The sequence below is a fragment of the Salmo salar genome, chromosome 11, assembly GCF_965601325.2.
Source record: "Salmo salar chromosome 11, fSalSal1, whole genome shotgun sequence".
Lineage (NCBI taxonomy): Eukaryota > Metazoa > Chordata > Actinopteri > Salmoniformes > Salmonidae > Salmo > Salmo salar.
Window position 1 is genome coordinate 50581819 of NC_138301.1, and position 20507 is coordinate 50602325.

At 52.5% G+C, this 20507-nt stretch overlaps 1 protein-coding gene across 2 annotated transcripts in view; it reads right to left on the reverse strand.

The window, feature by feature from the left end:
- LOC106587942 (sodium/potassium/calcium exchanger 1) overlaps positions 1–20507 on the reverse strand; it is a 340340-nt gene that overhangs the window by 47018 nt on the left and 272815 nt on the right. The window lies entirely within an intron of this gene.

Below are 20507 nucleotides of genomic sequence, written 5' to 3' on the forward strand. Positions count from 1 at the left end.
GACTCCTAGTGCGGTGTGTTTATGTGACTCCTAGTGGGGTGTGTTGATTTGACTCCTAGTGGGCTGTGACTCCCAGAGGGGTGTGACTCCTAGTGGGGATTGTTGATGTGACTCCTAGTGGGGTGTGTTGATGTGACTCCTAGTGTGGTGTGACTCCTAGTGGGGTGTGTTGATCTGACTCCTAGTGGGGTGTGTTGATGTGACTCCTAGTGGGGTGTGTTGATGTGACTCCTAGTGGGGTGTGTTCGTGTGACTCCTAGTGGGGTGTATTGATGTGACTCCTAGTGGGGTGTGTTGACGTGACTCCTAGTGGGCTGTGACTCCCAGTGGGGTGTGACTCCTAGTGGGGTTTGTTGATGTGACTCCAAGTGGAGTGTGTTGATGTGACTCCTAGTGGGGTGTGTTGATATGACTCCTAGTGGGGTGTGACTCCTAGAGGGGTGTGTTGGTGTGACTCCTAGTGTGGTGTGACTCCTAGTGGGGTGTGTTGATGTGACTCCTAGTGGGATGTGTTTATGTGACTCCTAGTGGGGTGTGTTGATGTTACTCCTAGTGTGGTGTGTTGATGTGACTCCTAGTGGGGTGTGTTGATGTGACTCCAAGTGGGGTGTGACTCCTAGTGGGGTGTGTTGATGTCACTCCTATTGGGGTTTGACTCCTAGTGTGGTGTGTTGGTGTGACTCCTAGTGGGGAGTGTTGATGTGACTCCTAGTGGGGTGTGTTGATGTGATTCCAGTGGGGTGTGTTGATGTGACTCCTAGTGGGGTGTGATGATATGACTCCTAGTGGGGTGTGACTCCTAGTGGGGTGTGTTGGTGTGACTCCTAGTGGGGTGTGTTGATGTGACTCCTAGTGGGGTGTGTTGATGTGACTCCAGTGGGGTGTGTTGATGTGACTCCTAGTGGGGTGTGTTGATATGACTCCTAGAGGGGTGTGACTCCTAGTGGGGTGTGTTGGTGTGACTCCTAGTGGGGTGTGTTGATCTGACTCCTAGTGGGGTGTGTTGATGTGACTCCTAGTGGGGTGTGACTCCTAGTGGGGTGTGTTGATGTGACTCCTATAGGGGTGTGACACCTAGTGTTGTGTGTTGGTGTGACTCCTAGTGGGGTGTGTTGATGTGACTCCAAGGGGGGTGTGTTTATGTGAATCCTAGTAAGGTGTGTTGGTGTGACTCCTAGTGGGGTGTGACTCTTAGGGTGGTGTGCTGATGTGACTCCTAGTGCGGTGTGTTGATGTGACTCCTAGTGGGGTGTGTTGATGTGACTCCTAGTGGGCTGTGACTCCCAGTGGGGTGTGACTCCTAGTGGGGATTGTTGATGTGACTCCTAGTGGGGTGTGTTGATGTGACTCCTAGTGGGGTGTGTTGATATGACTCCTAGTGGGGTGTGACTCCTAGTGGGGTGTGTTGATGTGACTCCTAGTGGGGTGTGTTGATGTGACTCAGAGTGGGGTGTGACTCCTAGTGGGGTGTGGTGATGTGACTCCTATTGGGGTGTGACTCCTAGTGTGGTGTGTTGGTGTGACTCATAGTGGGGTGTGTTGATGTGACTCCTAGTGGGGTGTGTTGATGTGTCTCCTAGTGGGGTGTGTTGATGTGACTCCTAGTGGGGTGTGACTCCTAGTGGGGTGTGTTGGTGTGACTCCTAGTGGGGTGTGTTGATATGACTCCTAGTGGGATGTGACTCCTAGCGGGGTATGTTGGTGTGACTCCTAGTGGGGTGTATTGATGTGACTCCTAGTGGGGTGTGTTGATGTGACTCCTAGTGGGCTGTGACTCCCAGTGGGGTGTGACTCCTAGTGGGGTTTGTTGATGTGACTCCTAGTGGGGTGTGTTGATGTGACTCCTAGTGGGGTGTGTTGATATGACTCCTAGTGGGGTGTGACTCCTAGTGGGGTGTGTTGGTGTGACTCCTAGTGTGGTGTGACTCCTAGTGGGGTGTGTTGATGTGACTCCTAGTGGGATGTGTTTATGTGACTCCTAGTGGGGTGTGTTGATGTGACTCCTAGTGTGGTGTGTTGATGTGACTCCTAGTGTGGTGTGTTGGTGTGACTCATAGTGGGGTGTGTTGATGTGACTCCTAGTGGGGTGTGTTGATGTGACTCCTAGTGGGGTGTGTTGATGTGACTCCTAGTGGGGTGTGACTCCTAGTGGGGTGTGTTGGTGTGACTCCTAGTGGGGTGTGTTGATATGACTCCTAGTGGGATGTGACTCCTAGCGGGGTATGTTGGTGTGACTCCTAGTGGGGTGTATTGATGTGACTCCTAGTGGGGTGTGTTGATGTGACTCCTAGTGGGCTGTGACTCCCAGTGGGGTGTGACTCCTAGTGGGGTTTGTTGATGTGACTCCTAGTGGGGTGTGTTGATGTGACTCCTAGTGGGGTGTGTTGATATGACTCCTAGTGGGGTGTGACTCCTAGTGGGGTGTGTTGGTGTGACTCCTAGTGTGGTGTGACTCCTAGTGGGGTGTGTTGATGTGACTCCTAGTGGGATGTGTTTATGTGACTCCTAGTGGGGTGTGTTGATGTGACTCCTAGTGTGGTGTGTTGATGTGACTCCTAGTGGGGTGTGTTGATGTGACTCCAAGTGGGGTGTGACTCCTAGTGGGGTGTGTTGATGTCACTCCTATTGGGGTTTGACTCCTAGTGTGGTGTGTTGGTGTGACTCCTAGTGGGGAGTGTTGATGTGACTCCTAGTGGGGTGTGTTGATGTGATTCCAGTGGGGTGTGTTGATGTGACTCCTAGTGGGGTGTGATGATATGACTCCTAGTGGGGTGTGACTCCTAGTGGGGTGTGTTGGTGTGACTCCTAGTGGGGTGTGTTGATGTGACACCTAGTGGGGTGTGTTGATGTGACTCCAGTGGGGTGTGTTGATGTGACTCCTAGTGGGGTGTGTTGATATGACTCCTAGAGGGGTGTGACTCCTAGTGGGGTGTGTTGGTGTGACTCCTAGTGGGGTGTGTTGATCTGACTCCTAGTGGGGTGTGTTGATGTGACTCCTAGTTGGGTGTGACTCCTAGTGGGGTGTGTTGATGTGACTCCTATAGGGGTGTGACTCCTAGTGTGGTGTGTTGGTGTGACTCCTAGTGGGGTGTGTTGATGTGACTCCAAGGGGGGGTGTTTATGTGAATCCTTGTAAGGTGTGCTGATGTGACTCCTAGTGCGGTGTGTTGATGTGACTCCTAGTGGGCTGTGACTCCCAGTGGGGTGTGACTCCTAGTGGGGATTGTTGATGTGACTCCTAGTGGGGTGTGTTGATGTGACTCCTAGTGGGGTGTGTTGATATGACTCCTAGTGGGGTGTGACTCCTAGTGGGGTGTGTTTATGTGACTCCTAGTGGGGTGTGACTCCTAGTGGGGTGTGTTGATGTGACTCCTAGTGGGGTGTGTTGATGTGACTCCAAGTGGGGTGTGACTCCTAGTGGGGTGTGGTGATGTGACTCCTATTGGGGTGTGACTCCTAGTGTGGTGTGTTGGTGTGACTCCTAGTGGGGTGTGTTGATGTGACTCCTAGTGGGGTGTGTTGATGTGACTCCTAGTGTGGTGTGTTGATGTGACTCCTAGTGTGGTGTGTTGATATGACTCCTAGTGGGGTGTGACTCCTAGTGGGGTGTGTTGGTGTGACTCCTAGTGTGGTGTGTTGATATGACTCCTAGTGGGATGTGACTCCTAGCGGGGTATGTTGGTGTGACTCCTAGTGGGGTGTATTGATGTGACTCCTAGTGGGGTGTGTTGATGTGACTCCTAGTGGGCTGTGACTCCCAGTGGGGTGTGACTCCTAGTGGGGTTTGTTGATGTGACTCCTAGTGGGGTGTGTTGATGTGACTCCTAGTGGGGTGTGTTGATATGACTCCTAGTGGGTAGTGACTCGTAGTGGGGTGTGTTGGTGTGACTCCTAGTGTGGTGTGACTCCTAGTGGGGTGTGTTGATGTGACTCCTAGTGGGATGTGTTTATGTGACTCCTAGTGGGGTGTGTTGATGTGACTCCTAGTGTGGTGTGTTGATGTGACTCCTAGTGGGGTGTGTTGATGTGACTCCAAGTGGGGTGTGACTCCTAGTGGGGTGTGTTGATGTCACTCCTATTGGGGTTTGACTCCTAGTGTGGTGTGTTGGTGTGACTCCTAGTGGGGAGTGTTGATGTGACTCCTAGTGGGGTGTGTTGATGTGATTCCAGTGGGGTGTGTTGATGTGACTCCTAGTGGGGTGTGATGATATGACTCCTAGTGGGGTGTGACTCCTAGTGCGGTGTGTTGGTGTGACTCCTAGTGGGGTGTGTTGATGTGACTCCTAGTGGGGTGTGTTGATGTGACTCCAGTGGGGTGTGTTGATGTGACTCCTAGTGGGGTGTGTTGATATGACTCCTAGAGGGGTGTGACTCCTAGTGGGGTGTGTTGGTGTGACTCCTAGTGGGGTGTGTTGATCTGACTCCTAGTGGGGTGTGTTGATGTGACTCCTAGTGGGGTGTGACTCCTAGTGGGGTGTGTTGATGTGACTCCTAGTGGGGTGTGTTGATGTGACTCCAGTGGGGTGTGTTGATGTGACTCCTAGTGGGGTGTGTTGATATGACTCCTAGAGGGGTGTGACTCCTAGTGGGGTGTGTTGGTGTGACTCCTAGTGGGGTGTGTTGATCTGACTCCTAGTGGGGTGTGTTGATGTGACTCCTAGTTGGGTGTGACTCCTAGTGGGGTGTGTTGATGTGACTCCTATAGGGGTGTGACTCCTAGTGTGGTGTGTTGGTGTGACTCCTAGTGGGGTGTGTTGATGTGACTCCAAGGGGGGGGTGTTTATGTGAATCCTAGTAAGGTGTGTTGGTGTGACTCCTAGTGGGGTGTGACTCCTAGGGTGGTGTGCTGATGTGACTCCTAGTGCGGTGTGTTGATGTGACTCCTAGTGGGGTGTGTTGATGTGACTCCTAGTGGGCTTTGACTCCCAGTGGGGTGTGACTCCTAGTGGGGATTGTTGATGTGACTCCTAGTGGGGTGTGTTGATGTGACTCCTAGTGTGGTGTGTTGATGTGACTCCTAGTGTGGTGTGTTGGTGTGACTCATAGTGGGGTGTGTTGATGTGACTCCTAGTGGGGTGTGTTGATGTGACTCCTAGTGGGGTGTGTTGATGTGACTCCTAGTGGGGTGTGACTCCTAGTGGGGTGTGTTGGTGTGACTCCTAGTGGGGTGTGTTGATATGACTCCTAGTGGGATGTGACTCCTAGCGGGGTATGTTGGTGTGACTCCTAGTGGGGTGTATTGATGTGACTCCTAGTGGGGTGTGTTGATGTGACTCCTAGTGGGCTGTGACTCCCAGTGGGGTGTGACTCCTAGTGGGGTTTGTTGATGTGACTCCTAGTGGGGTGTGTTGATGTGACTCCTAGTGGGGTGTGTTGATATGACTCCTAGTGGGGTGTGACTCCTAGTGGGGTGTGTTGGTGTGACTCCTAGTGTGGTGTGACTCCTAGTGGGGTGTGTTGATGTGACTCCTAGTGGGATGTGTTTATGTGACTCCTAGTGGGGTGTGTTGATGTGACTCCTAGTGTGGTGTGTTGATGTGACTCCTAGTGGGGTGTGTTGATGTGACTCCAAGTGGGGTGTGACTCCTAGTGGGGTGTGTTGATGTCACTCCTATTGGGGTTTGACTCCTAGTGTGGTGTGTTGGTGTGACTCCTAGTGGGGAGTGTTGATGTGACTCCTAGTGGGGTGTGTTGATGTGATTCCAGTGGGGTGTGTTGATGTGACTCCTAGTGGGGTGTGATGATATGACTCCTAGTGGGGTGTGACTCCTAGTGGGGTGTGTTGGTGTGACTCCTAGTGGGGTGTGTTGATGTGACACCTAGTGGGGTGTGTTGATGTGACTCCAGTGGGGTGTGTTGATGTGACTCCTAGTGGGGTGTGTTGATATGACTCCTAGAGGGGTGTGACTCCTAGTGGGGTGTGTTGGTGTGACTCCTAGTGGGGTGTGTTGATCTGACTCCTAGTGGGGTGTGTTGATGTGACTCCAGTGGGGTGTGTTGATGTGACTCCTAGTGGGGTGTGTTGATATGACTCCTAGAGGGGTGTGACTCCTAGTGGGGTGTGTTGGTGTGACTCCTAGTGGGGTGTGTTGATCTGACTCCTAGTGGGGTGTGTTGATGTGACTCCTAGTGGGGTGTGACTCCTAGTGGGGTGTGTTGATGTGACTCCTAGTGGGGTGTGTTGATGTGACTCCAGTGGGGTGTGTTGATGTGACTCCTAGTGGGGTGTGTTGATATGACTCCTAGAGGGGTGTGACTCCTAGTGGGGTGTGTTGGTGTGACTCCTAGTGGGGTGTGTTGATCTGACTCCTAGTGGGGTGTGTTGATGTGACTCCTAGTTGGGTGTGACTCCTAGTGGGGTGTGTTGATGTGACTCCTATAGGGGTGTGACTCCTAGTGTGGTGTGTTGGTGTGACTCCTAGTGGGGTGTGTTGATGTGACTCCAAGGGGGGGGTGTTTATGTGAATCCTAGTAAGGTGTGTTGGTGTGACTCCTAGTGGGGTGTGACTCCTAGGGTGGTGTGCTGATGTGACTCCTAGTGCGGTGTGTTGATGTGACTCCTAGTGGGGTGTGTTGATGTGACTCCTAGTGGGCTTTGACTCCCAGTGGGGTGTGACTCCTAGTGGGGATTGTTGATGTGACTCCTAGTGGGGTGTGTTGATGTGACTCCTAGTGTGGTGTGTTGATGTGACTCCTAGTGTGGTGTGTTGGTGTGACTCATAGTGGGGTGTGTTGATGTGACTCCTAGTGGGGTGTGTTGATGTGACTCCTAGTGGGGTGTGTTGATGTGACTCCTAGTGGGGTGTGACTCCTAGTGGGGTGTGTTGGTGTGACTCCTAGTGGGGTGTGTTGATATGACTCCTAGTGGGATGTGACTCCTAGCGGGGTATGTTGGTGTGACTCCTAGTGGGGTGTATTGATGTGACTCCTAGTGGGGTGTGTTGATGTGACTCCTAGTGGGCTGTGACTCCCAGTGGGGTGTGACTCCTAGTGGGGTTTGTTGATGTGACTCCTAGTGGGGTGTGTTGATGTGACTCCTAGTGGGGTGTGTTGATATGACTCCTAGTGGGGTGTGACTCCTAGTGGGGTGTGTTGGTGTGACTCCTAGTGTGGTGTGACTCCTAGTGGGGTGTGTTGATGTGACTCCTAGTGGGATGTGTTTATGTGACTCCTAGTGGGGTGTGTTGATGTGACTCCTAGTGTGGTGTGTTGATGTGACTCCTAGTGGGGTGTGTTTATGTGACTCCAAGTGGGGTGTGACTCCTAGTGGGGTGTGTTGATGTCACTCCTATTGGGGTTTGACTCCTAGTGTGGTGTGTTGGTGTGACTCCTAGTGGGGAGTGTTGATGTGACTCCTAGTGGGGTGTGTTGATGTGATTCCAGTGGGGTGTGTTGATGTGACTCCTAGTGGGGTGTGATGATATGACTCCTAGTGGGGTGTGACTCCTAGTGGGGTGTGTTGGTGTGACTCCTAGTGGGGTGTGTTGATGTGACACCTAGTGGGGTGTGTTGATGTGACTCCAGTGGGGTGTGTTGATGTGACTCCTAGTGGGGTGTGTTGATATGACTCCTAGAGGGGTGTGACTCCTAGTGGGGTGTGTTGGTGTGACTCCTAGTGGGGTGTGTTGATCTGACTCCTAGTGGGGTGTGTTGATGTGACTCCTAGTTGGGTGTGACTCCTAGTGGGGTGTGTTGATGTGACTCCTATAGGGGTGTGACTCCTAGTGTGGTGTGTTGGTGTGACTCCTAGTGGGGTGTGTTGATGTGACTCCAAGGGGGGGTGTTTATGTGAATCCTTGTAAGGTGTGCTGATGTGACTCCTAGTGCGGTGTGTTGATGTGACTCCTAGTGGGCTGTGACTCCCAGTGGGGTGTGACTCCTAGTGGGGATTGTTGATGTGACTCCTAGTGGGGTGTGTTGATGTGACTCCTAGTGGGGTGTGTTGATATGACTCCTAGTGGGGTGTGACTCCTAGTGGGGTGTGTTTATGTGACTCCTAGTGGGGTGTGACTCCTAGTGGGGTGTGTTGATGTGACTCCTAGTGGGGTGTGTTGATGTGACTCCAAGTGGGGTGTGACTCCTAGTGGGGTGTGGTGATGTGACTCCTATTGGGGTGTGACTCCTAGTGTGGTGTGTTGGTGTGACTCCTAGTGGGGTGTGTTGATGTGACTCCTAGTGGGGTGTGTTGATGTGACTCCTAGTGTGGTGTGTTGATGTGACTCCTAGTGTGGTGTGTTGATATGACTCCTAGTGGGGTGTGACTCCTAGTGGGGTGTGTTGGTGTGACTCCTAGTGTGGTGTGTTGATATGACTCCTAGTGGGATGTGACTCCTAGCGGGGTATGTTGGTGTGACTCCTAGTGGGGTGTATTGATGTGACTCCTAGTGGGGTGTGTTGATGTGACTCCTAGTGGGCTGTGACTCCCAGTGGGGTGTGACTCCTAGTGGGGTTTGTTGATGTGACTCCTAGTGGGGTGTGTTGATGTGACTCCTAGTGGGGTGTGTTGATATGACTCCTAGTGGGTAGTGACTCGTAGTGGGGTGTGTTGGTGTGACTCCTAGTGTGGTGTGACTCCTAGTGGGGTGTGTTGATGTGACTCCTAGTGGGATGTGTTTATGTGACTCCTAGTGGGGTGTGTTGATGTGACTCCTAGTGTGGTGTGTTGATGTGACTCCTAGTGGGGTGTGTTGATGTGACTCCAAGTGGGGTGTGACTCCTAGTGGGGTGTGTTGATGTCACTCCTATTGGGGTTTGACTCCTAGTGTGGTGTGTTGGTGTGACTCCTAGTGGGGAGTGTTGATGTGACTCCTAGTGGGGTGTGTTGATGTGATTCCAGTGGGGTGTGTTGATGTGACTCCTAGTGGGGTGTGATGATATGACTCCTAGTGGGGTGTGACTCCTAGTGCGGTGTGTTGGTGTGACTCCTAGTGGGGTGTGTTGATGTGACTCCTAGTGGGGTGTGTTGATGTGACTCCAGTGGGGTGTGTTGATGTGACTCCTAGTGGGGTGTGTTGATATGACTCCTAGAGGGGTGTGACTCCTAGTGGGGTGTGTTGGTGTGACTCCTAGTGGGGTGTGTTGATCTGACTCCTAGTGGGGTGTGTTGATGTGACTCCTAGTGGGGTGTGACTCCTAGTGGGGTGTGTTGATGTGACTCCTAGTGGGGTGTGTTGATGTGACTCCAGTGGGGTGTGTTGATGTGACTCCTAGTGGGGTGTGTTGATATGACTCCTAGAGGGGTGTGACTCCTAGTGGGGTGTGTTGGTGTGACTCCTAGTGGGGTGTGTTGATCTGACTCCTAGTGGGGTGTGTTGATGTGACTCCTAGTTGGGTGTGACTCCTAGTGGGGTGTGTTGATGTGACTCCTATAGGGGTGTGACTCCTAGTGTGGTGTGTTGGTGTGACTCCTAGTGGGGTGTGTTGATGTGACTCCAAGGGGGGGGTGTTTATGTGAATCCTAGTAAGGTGTGTTGGTGTGACTCCTAGTGGGGTGTGACTCCTAGGGTGGTGTGCTGATGTGACTCCTAGTGCGGTGTGTTGATGTGACTCCTAGTGGGGTGTGTTGATGTGACTCCTAGTGGGCTTTGACTCCCAGTGGGGTGTGACTCCTAGTGGGGATTGTTGATGTGACTCCTAGTGGGGTGTGTTGATGTGACTCCTAGTGGGGTGTGTTGATATGACTCCTAGTGGGGTGTGACTCCTAGTGGGGTGGGTTGATGTGACTCCTTGTGGGGTGTGTTGATGTGACTCCAAGTGGGGTGTGACTCCTAGTGGGGTGTGGTGATGTGACTCCTATTGGGGTGTGACTCCTAGTGTGGTGTGTTGGTGTGACTCCTAGTGGGGTGTGTTGATGTGACTCCTAGTGGGGTGTGTTGATGTGACTCCTAGTGGGGTGTGTTGATGTGACTCCTAGTGGGGTGTGTTGATATGACTCCTAGTGGGGTGTGACTCCTAGTGGGGTGTGTTGGTGTGACTCCTAGTGGGGTGTGTTGATGTGACTCCTATTGGGGTGTGTTGATGTGACTCCAGTGGGGTGTGTTGATGTGACTCCTAGTGGGGTGTGTTGGTGTGACTCCTAGTGGGCTGTGACTCCCAGAGGGGTGTGACTCCTAGTGGGGATTGTTGATGTGACTCCTAGTGTGGTGTGACTCCTAGTGGGGTGTGTTGATGTGACTCCTAGTGGGGTGTGTTGATGTGACTCCAGTGGGGTGTGTTGATGTGACTCCTAGTGGGGTGTGTTGATATGACTCCTAGTGGGGTGTGACTCCTAGTGGGGTGTGTTGGTGTGACTCCTAGTGGGGTGTGTTGATGTGACTCCTAGTGGGGTGTGTTGATGTGACTCCAGTGGGGTGTGTTGATGTGACTCCTAGTGGGCTGTGACTCCCAGTGGGGTGTGACTCCTAGTGGGGATTGTTGATGTGACTCCTAGTGGGGTGTGTTGATGTGACTCCTAGTGGGGTGTGTTGATATGACTCCTAGTGGGGTGTGACTCCTAGTGGGGTGTGTTGATGTGACTCCTAGTGGGGTGTGTTGATGTGACTCCAAGTGGGGTGTGACTCCTAGTGGGGTGTGGTGATGTGACTCCTATTGGGGTGTGACTCCTAGTGTGGTGTGTTGGTGTGACTCATAGTGGGGTGTGTTGATGTGACTCCTAGTGGGGTGTGTTGATGTGACTCCTAGTGGGGTGTGTTGATGTGACTCCTAGTGGGGTGTGACTCCTAGTGGGGTGTGTTGGTGTGACTCCTAGTGGGGTGTGTTGATATGACTCCTAGTGGGATGTGACTCCTAGCGGGGTATGTTGGTGTGACTCCTAGTGGGGTGTATTGATGTGACTCCTAGTGGGGTGTGTTGATGTGACTCCTAGTGGGCTGTGACTCCCAGTGGGGTGTGACTCCTAGTGGGGTTTGTTGATGTGACTCCTAGTGGGGTGTGTTGATGTGACTCCTAGTGGGGTGTGTTGATATGACTCCTAGTGGGGTGTGACTCCTAGTGGGGTGTGTTGGTGTGACTCCTAGTGTGGTGTGACTCCTAGTGGGGTGTGTTGATGTGACTCCTAGTGGGATGTGTTTATGTGACTCCTAGTGGGGTGTGTTGATGTGACTCCTAGTGTGGTGTGTTGATGTGACTCCTAGTGTGGTGTGTTGGTGTGACTCATAGTGGGGTGTGTTGATGTGACTCCTAGTGGGGTGTGTTGATGTGACTCCTAGTGGGGTGTGTTGATGTGACTCCTAGTGGGGTGTGACTCCTAGTGGGGTGTGTTGGTGTGACTCCTAGTGGGGTGTGTTGATATGACTCCTAGTGGGATGTGACTCCTAGCGGGGTATGTTGGTGTGACTCCTAGTGGGGTGTATTGATGTGACTCCTAGTGGGGTGTGTTGATGTGACTCCTAGTGGGCTGTGACTCCCAGTGGGGTGTGACTCCTAGTGGGGTTTGTTGATGTGACTCCTAGTGGGGTGTGTTGATGTGACTCCTAGTGGGGTGTGTTGATATGACTCCTAGTGGGGTGTGACTCCTAGTGGGGTGTGTTGGTGTGACTCCTAGTGTGGTGTGACTCCTAGTGGGGTGTGTTGATGTGACTCCTAGTGGGATGTGTTTATGTGACTCCTAGTGGGGTGTGTTGATGTGACTCCTAGTGTGGTGTGTTGATGTGACTCCTAGTGGGGTGTGTTGATGTGACTCCAAGTGGGGTGTGACTCCTAGTGGGGTGTGTTGATGTCACTCCTATTGGGGTTTGACTCCTAGTGTGGTGTGTTGGTGTGACTCCTAGTGGGGAGTGTTGATGTGACTCCTAGTGGTGTGTGTTGATGTGATTCCAGTGGGGTGTGTTGATGTGACTCCTAGTGGGGTGTGATGATATGACTCCTAGTGGGGTGTGACTCCTAGTGGGGTGTGTTGGTGTGACTCCTAGTGGGGTGTGTTGATGTGACACCTAGTGGGGTGTGTTGATGTGACTCCAGTGGGGTGTGTTGATGTGACTCCTAGTGGGGTGTGTTGATATGACTCCTAGAGGGGTGTGACTCCTAGTGGGGTGTGTTGGTGTGACTCCTAGTGGGGTGTGTTGATCTGACTCCTAGTGGGGTGTGTTGATGTGACTCCTAGTTGGGTGTGACTCCTAGTGGGGTGTGTTGATGTGACTCCTATAGGGGTGTGACTCCTAGTGTGGTGTGTTGGTGTGACTCCTAGTGGGGTGTGTTGATGTGACTCCAAGGGGGGGTGTTTATGTGAATCCTAGTAAGGTGTGCTGATGTGACTCCTAGTGCGGTGTGTTGATGTGACTCCTAGTGGGCTGTGACTCCCAGTGGGGTGTGACTCCTAGTGGGGATTGTTGATGTGACTCCTAGTGGGGTGTGTTGATGTGACTCCTAGTGGGGTGTGTTGATATGACTCCTAGTGGGGTGTGTTTATGTGACTCCTAGTGGGGTGTGACTCCTAGTGGGGTGTGTTGATGTGACTCCTAGTGGGGTGTGTTGATGTGACTCCAAGTGGGGTGTGACTCCTAGTGGGGTGTGGTGATGTGACTCCTATTGGGGTGTGACTCCTAGTGTGGTGTGTTGGTGTGACTCCTAGTGGGGTGTGTTGATGTGACTCCTAGTGGGGTGTGTTGATGTGACTCCTAGTGTGGTGTGTTGATGTGACTCCTAGTGTGGTGTGTTGATATGACTCCTAGTGGGGTGTGACTCCTAGTGGGGTGGGTGGTGTGACTCCTAGTGTGGTGTGTTGATATGACTCCTAGTGGGATGTGACTCCTAGCGGGGTATGTTGGTGTGACTCCTAGTGGGGTGTATTGATGTGACTCCTAGTGGGGTGTGTTGATGTGACTCCTAGTGGGCTGTGACTCCCAGTGGGGTGTGACTCCTAGTGGGGTTTGTTGATGTGACTCCTAGTGGGGTGTGTTGATGTGACTCCTAGTGGGGTGTGTTGATATGACTCCTAGTGGGTAGTGACTCGTAGTGGGGTGTGTTGGTGTGACTCCTAGTGTGGTGTGACTCCTAGTGGGGTGTGTTGATGTGACTCCTAGTGGGATGTGTTTATGTGACTCCTAGTGGGGTGTGTTGATGTGACTCCTAGTGTGGTGTGTTGATGTGACTCCTAGTGGGGTGTGTTGATGTGACTCCAAGTGGGGTGTGACTCCTAGTGGGGTGTGTTGATGTCACTCCTATTGGGGTTTGACTCCTAGTGTGGTGTGTTGGTGTGACTCCTAGTGGGGAGTGTTGATGTGACTCCTAGTGGGGTGTGTTGATGTGATTCCAGTGGGGTGTGTTGATGTGACTCCTAGTGGGGTGTGATGATATGACTCCTAGTGGGGTGTGACTCCTAGTGCGGTGTGTTGGTGTGACTCCTAGTGGGGTGTGTTGATGTGACTCCTAGTGGGGTGTGTTGATGTGACTCCAGTGGGGTGTGTTGATGTGACTCCTAGTGGGGTGTGTTGATATGACTCCTAGAGGGGTGTGACTCCTAGTGGGGTGTGTTGGTGTGACTCCTAGTGGGGTGTGTTGATCTGACTCCTAGTGGGGTGTGTTGATGTGACTCCTAGTGGGGTGTGACTCCTAGTGGGGTGTGTTGATGTGACTCCTAGTGGGGTGTGTTGATGTGACTCCAGTGGGGTGTGTTGATGTGACTCCTAGTGGGGTGTGTTGATATGACTCCTAGAGGGGTGTGACTCCTAGTGGGGTGTGTTGGTGTGACTCCTAGTGGGGTGTGTTGATCTGACTCCTAGTGGGGTGTGTTGATGTGACTCCTAGTTGGGTGTGACTCCTAGTGGGGTGTGTTGATGTGACTCCTATAGGGGTGTGACTCCTAGTGTGGTGTGTTGGTGTGACTCCTAGTGGGGTGTGTTGATGTGACTCCAAGGGGGGGGTGTTTATGTGAATCCTAGTAAGGTGTGTTGGTGTGACTCCTAGTGGGGTGTGAATCCTAGGGTGGTGTGCTGATGTGACTCCTAGTGCGGTGTGTTGATGTGACTCCTAGTGGGGTGTGTTGATGTGACTCCTAGTGGGCTTTGACTCCCAGTGGGGTGTGACTCCTAGTGGGGATTGTTGATGTGACTCCTAGTGGGGTGTGTTGATGTGACTCCTAGTGGGGTGTGTTGATATGACTCCTAGTGGGGTGTGACTCCTAGTGGGGTGTGTTGATGTGACTCCTTGTGGGGTGTGTTGATGTGACTCCAAGTGGGGTGTGACTCCTAGTGGGGTGTGGTGATGTGACTCCTATTGGGGTGTGACTCCTAGTGTGGTGTGTTGGTGTGACTCCTAGTGGGGTGTGTTGATGTGACTCCTAGTGGGGTGTGTTGATGTGACTCCTAGTGGGGTGTGTTGATGTGACTCCTAGTGGGGTGTGTTGATATGACTCCTAGTGGGGTGTGACTCCTAGTGGGGTGTGTTGGTGTGACTCCTAGTGGGGTGTGTTGATGTGACTCCTATTGGGGTGTGTTGATGTGACTCCAGTGGGGTGTGTTGATGTGACTCCTAGTGGGGTGTGTTGGTGTGACTCCTAGTGGGCTGTGACTCCCAGAGGGGTGTGACTCCTAGTGGGGATTGTTGATGTGACTCCTAGTGTGGTGTGACTCCTAGTGGGGTGTGTTGATGTGACTCCTAGTGGGGTGTGTTGATGTGACTCCAGTGGGGTGTGTTGATGTGACTCCTAGTGGGGTGTGTTGATATGACTCCTAGTGGGGTGTGACTCCTAGTGGGGTGTGTTGGTGTGACTCCTAGTGGGGTGTGTTGATGTGACTCCTAGTGGGGTGTGTTGATGTGACTCCAGTGGGGTGTGTTGATGTGACTCCTAGTGGGGTGTTTTGGTGTGACTCCTAGTGGGGAGTGTTGATCTGACTCCTAGTGGGGTGAGTTGATGTGACTCCTAGTGGGGTGTGACTCCTAGTGGGGTGTGTTGATGTGACTCCTATTGGGGTGTGACTCCTAGTGTGGTGTGTTGGTGTGACTCCTAGTGTGGTGTGCTGATGTGACTCCTAGTGCGGTGTGTTTATGTGACTCCTAGTGGGGTGTGTTGATGTGACTCCTAGTGGGCTGTGACTCCCAGAGGGGTGTGACTCCTAGTGGGGATTGTTGATGTGACTCCTAGTGGGGTGTGTTGATGTGACTCCTAGTGTGGTGTGACTCCTAGTGGGGTGTGTTGATCTGACTCCTAGTGGGGTGTGTTGATGTGACTCCTAGTGGGGTGTGTTCGTGTGACTCCTAGTGGGGTGTATTGATGTGACTCCTAGTGGGGTGTGTTGACATGACTCCTAGTGGGCTGTGACTCCCAGTGGGGTGTGACTCCTAGTGGGGTTTGTTGATGTGACTCCAAGTGGAGTGTGTTGATGTGACTCCTAGTGGGGTGTGTTGATATGACTCCTAGTGGGGTGTGACTCCTAGAGGGGTGTGTTGGTGTGACTCCTAGTGTGGTGTGACTCCTAGTGGGGTGTGTTGATGTGACTCCTAGTGGGATGTGTTTATGTGACTCCTAGTGGGGTGTGTTGATGTTACTCCTAGTGTGGTGTGTTGATGTGACTCCTAGTGGGGTGTGTTGATGTGACTCCAAGTGGGGTGTGACTCCTAGTGGGGTGTGTTGATGTCACTCCTATTGGGGTTTGACTCCTAGTGTGGTGTGTTGGTGTGACTCCTAGTGGGGAGTGTTGATGTGACTCCTAGTGGGGTGTGTTGATGTGATTCCAGTGGGGTGTGTTGATGTGACTCCTAGTGGGGTGTGATGATATGACTCCTAGTGGGGTGTGACTCCTAGTGGGGTGTGTTGGTGTGACTCCTAGTGGGGTGTGTTGATGTGACTCCTAGTGGGGTGTGTTGATGTGACTCCAGTGGGGTGTGTTGATGTGACTCCTAGTGGGGTGTGTTGATATGACTCCTAGAGGGGTGTGACTCCTAGTGGGGTGTGTTGGTGTGACTCCTAGTGGGGTGTGTTGATCTGACTCCTAGTGGGGTGTGTTGATGTGACTCCTAGTGGGGTGTGACTCCTAGTGGGGTGTGTTGATGTGACTCCTATAGGGGTGTGAAACCTAGTGTTGTGTGTTGGTGTGACTCCTAGTGGGGTGTGTTGATGTGACTCCAAGGGGGGTGTGTTTATGTGAATCCTAGTAAGGTGTGTTGGTGTGACTCCTAGTGGGGTGTGACTCTTAGGGTGGTGTGCTGATGTGACTCCTAGTGCGGTGTGTTGATGTGACTCCTAGTGGGGTGTGTTGATGTGACTCCTAGTGGGCTGTGACTCCCAGTGGGGTGTGACTCCTAGTGGGGATTGTTGATGTGACTCCTAGTGGGGTGTGTTGATGTGACTCCTAGTGGGGTGTGTTGATATGACTCCTAGTGGGGTGTGACTCCTAGTGGGGTGTGTTGATGTGACTCCTAGTGGGGTGTGTTGATGTGACTCCAAGTGGGGTGTGACTCCTAGTGGGGTGTGGTGATGTGACTCCTATTGGGGTGTGACTCCTAGTGTGGTGTGTTGGTGTGACTCATAGTGGGGTGTGTTGATGTGACTCCTAGTGGGGTGTGTTGATGTGACTCCTAGTGGGGTGTGTTGATGTGACTCCTAGTGGGGTGTGACTCCTAGTGGGGTGTGTTGGTGTGACTCCTAGTGGGGTGTGTTGATATGACTCCTAGTGGGATGTGACTCCTAGCGGGGTATGTTGGTGTGACTCCTAGTGGGGTGTATTGATGTGACTCCTAGTGGGGTGTGTTGATGTGACTCCTAGTGGGCTGTGACTCCCAGTGGGGTGTGACTCCTAGTGGGGTTTGTTGATGTGACTCCTAGTGGGGTGTGTTGATGTGACTCCTAGTGGGGTGTGTTGATATGACTCCTAGTGGGGTGTGACTCCTAGTGGGGTGTGTTGGTGTGACTCCTAGTGTGGTGTGACTCCTAGTGGGGTGTGTTGATGTGACTCCTAGTGGGATGTGTTTATGTGACTCCTAGTGGGGTGTGTTGATGTGACTCCTAGTGTGGTGTGTTGATGTGACTCCTAGTGGGGTGTGTTGATGTGACTCCAAGTGGGGTGTGACTCCTAGTGGGGTGTGTTGATGTCACTCCTATTGGGGATTGACTCCTAGTGTGGTGTGTTGGTGTGACTCCTAGTGGGGAGTGTTGATGTGACTCCTAGTGGGGTGTGTTGATGTGATTCCAGTGGGGTGTGTTGATGTGACTCCTAGTGGGGTGTGATGATATGACTCCTAGTGGGGTGTGACTCCTAGTGGGGTGTGTTGGTGTGACTCCTAGTGGGGTGTGTTGATGTGACACCTAGTGGGGTGTGTTGATGTGACTCCAGTGGGGTGTGTTGATGTGACTCCTAGTGGGGTGTGTTGATATGACTCCTAGAGGGGTGTGACTCCTAGTGGGGTGTGTTGGTGTGACTCCTAGTGGGGTGTGTTGATCTGACTCCTAGTGGGGTGTGTTGATGTGACTCCTAGTTGGGTGTGACTCCTAGTGGGGTGTGTTGATGTGACTCCTATAGGGGTGTGACTCCTAGTGTGGTGTGTTGGTGTGACTCCTAGTGGGGTGTGTTGATGTGACTCCAAGGGGGGGTGTTTATGTGAATCCTAGTAAGGTGTGTTGGTGTGACTCCTAGTGGGGTGTGACTCCTAGTGGGGTGTGTTGATATGACTCCTAGTGGGATGTGACTCCTAGCGGGGTATGTTGGTGTGACTCCTAGTGGGGTGTATTGATGTGACTCCTAGTGGGGTGTGTTGATGTGACTCCTAGTGGGCTGTGACTCCCAGTGGGGTGTGACTCCTAGTGGGGTTTGTTGATGTGACTCCTAGTGGGGTGTGTTGATGTGACTCCTAGTGGGGTGTGTTGATATGACTCCTAGTGGGGTGTGACTCCTAGTGGGGTGTGTTGGTGTGACTCCTAGTGTGGTGTGACTCCTAGTGGGGTGTGTTGATGTGACTCCTAGTGGGATGTGTTTATGTGACTCCTAGTGGGGTGTGTTGATGTGACTCCTAGTGTGGTGTGTTGATGTGACTCCTAGTGGGGTGTGTTGATGTGACTCCAAGTGGGGTGTGACTCCTAGTGGGGTGTGTTGATGTCACTCCTATTGGGGTTTGACTCCTAGTGTGGTGTGTTGGTGTGACTCCTAGTGGGGAGTGTTGATGTGACTCCTAGTGGGGTGTGTTGATGTGATTCCAGTGGGGTGTGTTGATGTGACTCCTAGTGGGGTGTGATGATATGACTCCTAGTGGGGTGTGACTCCTAGTGGGGTGTGTTGGTGTGACTCCTAGTGGGGTGTGTTGATGTGACACCTAGTGGGGTGTGTTGATGTGACTCCAGTGGGGTGTGTTGATGTGACTCCTAGTGGGGTGTGTTGATATGACTCCTAGAGGGGTGTGACTCCTAGTGGGGTGTGTTGGTGTGACTCCTAGTGGGGTGTGTTGATCTGACTCCTAGTGGGGTGTGTTGATGTGACTCCTAGTTGGGTGTGACTCCTAGTGGGGTGTGTTGATGTGACTCCTATAGGGGTGTGACTCCTAGTGTGGTGTGTTGGTGTGACTCCTAGTGGGGTGTGTTGATGTGACTCCAAGGGGGGGTGTTTATGTGAATCCTAGTAAGGTGTGTTGGTGTGACTCCTAGTGGGGTGTGACTCCTAGTGGGGTGTGTTGATATGACTCCTAGTGGGATGTGACTCCTAGCGGGGTATGTTGGTGTGACTCCTAGTGGGGTGTATTGATGTGACTCCTAGTGGGGTGTGTTGATGTGACTCCTAGTGGGCTGTGACTCCCAGTGGGGTGTGACTCCTAGTGGGGTTTGTTGATGTGACTCCTAGTGGGGTGTGTTGATGTGACTCCTAGTGGGGTGTGTTGATATGACTCCTAGTGGGGTGTGACTCCTAGTGGGGTGTGTTGGTGTGACTCCTAGTGTGGTGTGACTCCTAGTGGGGTGTGTTGATGTGACTCCTAGTGGGATGTGTTTATGTGACTCCTAGTGGGGTGTGTTGATGTGACTCCTAGTGTGGTGTGTTGATGTGACTCCTAGTGGGGTGTGTTGATGTGACTCCAAGTGGGGTGTGACTCCTAGTGGGGTGTGTTGATGTCACTCCTATTGGGGTTTGACTCCTAGTGTGGTGTGTTGGTGTGACTCCTAGTGGGGAGTGTTGATGTGACTCCTAGTGGGGTGTGTTGATGTGATTCCAGTGGGGTGTGTTGATGTGACTCCTAGTGGGGTGTGATGATATGACTCCTAGTGGGGTGTGACTCCTAGTGGGGTGTGTTGGTGTGACTCCTAGTGGGGTGTGTTGATGTGACACCTAGTGGGGTGTGTTGATGTGACTCCAGTGGGGTGTGTTGATGTGACTCCTAGTGGGGTGTGTTGATATGACTCCTAGAGGGGTGTGACTCCTAGTGGGGTGTGTTGGTGTGACTCCTAGTGGGGTGTGTTGATCTGACTCCTAGTGGGGTGTGTTGATGTGACTCCTAGTTGGGTGTGACTCCTAGTGGGGTGTGTTGATGTGACTCCTATAGGGGTGTGACTCCTAGTGTGGTGTGTTGGTGTGACTCCTAGTGGGGTGTGTTGATGCGACTCCAAGGGGGGGTGTTTATGTGAATCCTAGTAAGGTGTGTTGGTGTGACTCCTAGTGGGGTGTGACTCCTAGGGTGGTGTGCTGATGTGACTCCTAGTGCGGTGTGTTGATGTGACTCCTAGTGGGCTGTGACTCCCAGTGGGGTGTGACTCCTAGTGGGGATTGTTGATGTGACTCCTAGTGGGGTGTGTTGATGTGACTCCTAGTGGGGTGTGTTGATATGACTCCTAGTGGGGTGTGACTCCTAGTGGGGTGTGTTTATGTGACTCCTAGTGGGGTGTGTTGATGTGACTCCAAGTGGGGTGTGACTCCTAGTGGGGTGTGGTGATGTGACTCCTATTGGGGTGTGACTCCTAGTGTGGTGTGTTGGTGTGACTCCTAGTGGGGTGTGTTGATGTGACTCCTAGTGGGGTGTGTTGATGTGACTCCTAGTGGGGTGTGTTGATGTGACTCCTAGTGGGGTGTGTTGATATGACTCCTAGTGGGGTGTGACTCCTAGTGGGGTGTGTTGGTGTGACTCCTAGTGGGGTGTGTTGATGTGACTCCTATTGGGGTGTGTTGATGTGACTCCAGTGGGGTGTGTTGATGTGACTCCTAGTGGGGTGTGTTGGTGTGACTCCTAGTGTGGAGTGTTGATCTGACTCCTAGTGGGGTGTGTTGATGTGACTCCTAGTGAGGTGTGACTCCTAGTCGGGTGTGTTGATGTGACTCCTATTGGGGTGTGACTCCTAGTGTGGTGTGTTGGTGTGACTCCTAGTGGGGTGTCTTGATGTGACTCCAAGTGGGGTGTGTTGATGTGATTCCTAGTAGGGTGTGTTGGTGTGACTCCTAGTGGGTTGTGACTCCTAGTGTGGTGTGCTGATGTGACTCCTAGTTTGGTGTGTTTATGTGACTCCTAGTGGGGTGTGTTGATGTGACTCCTAGTGGGCTGTGACTCCCAGAGGGGTGTGACTCCTAGTGGGGATTGTTGATGTGACTCCTAGTGGGGTGTGT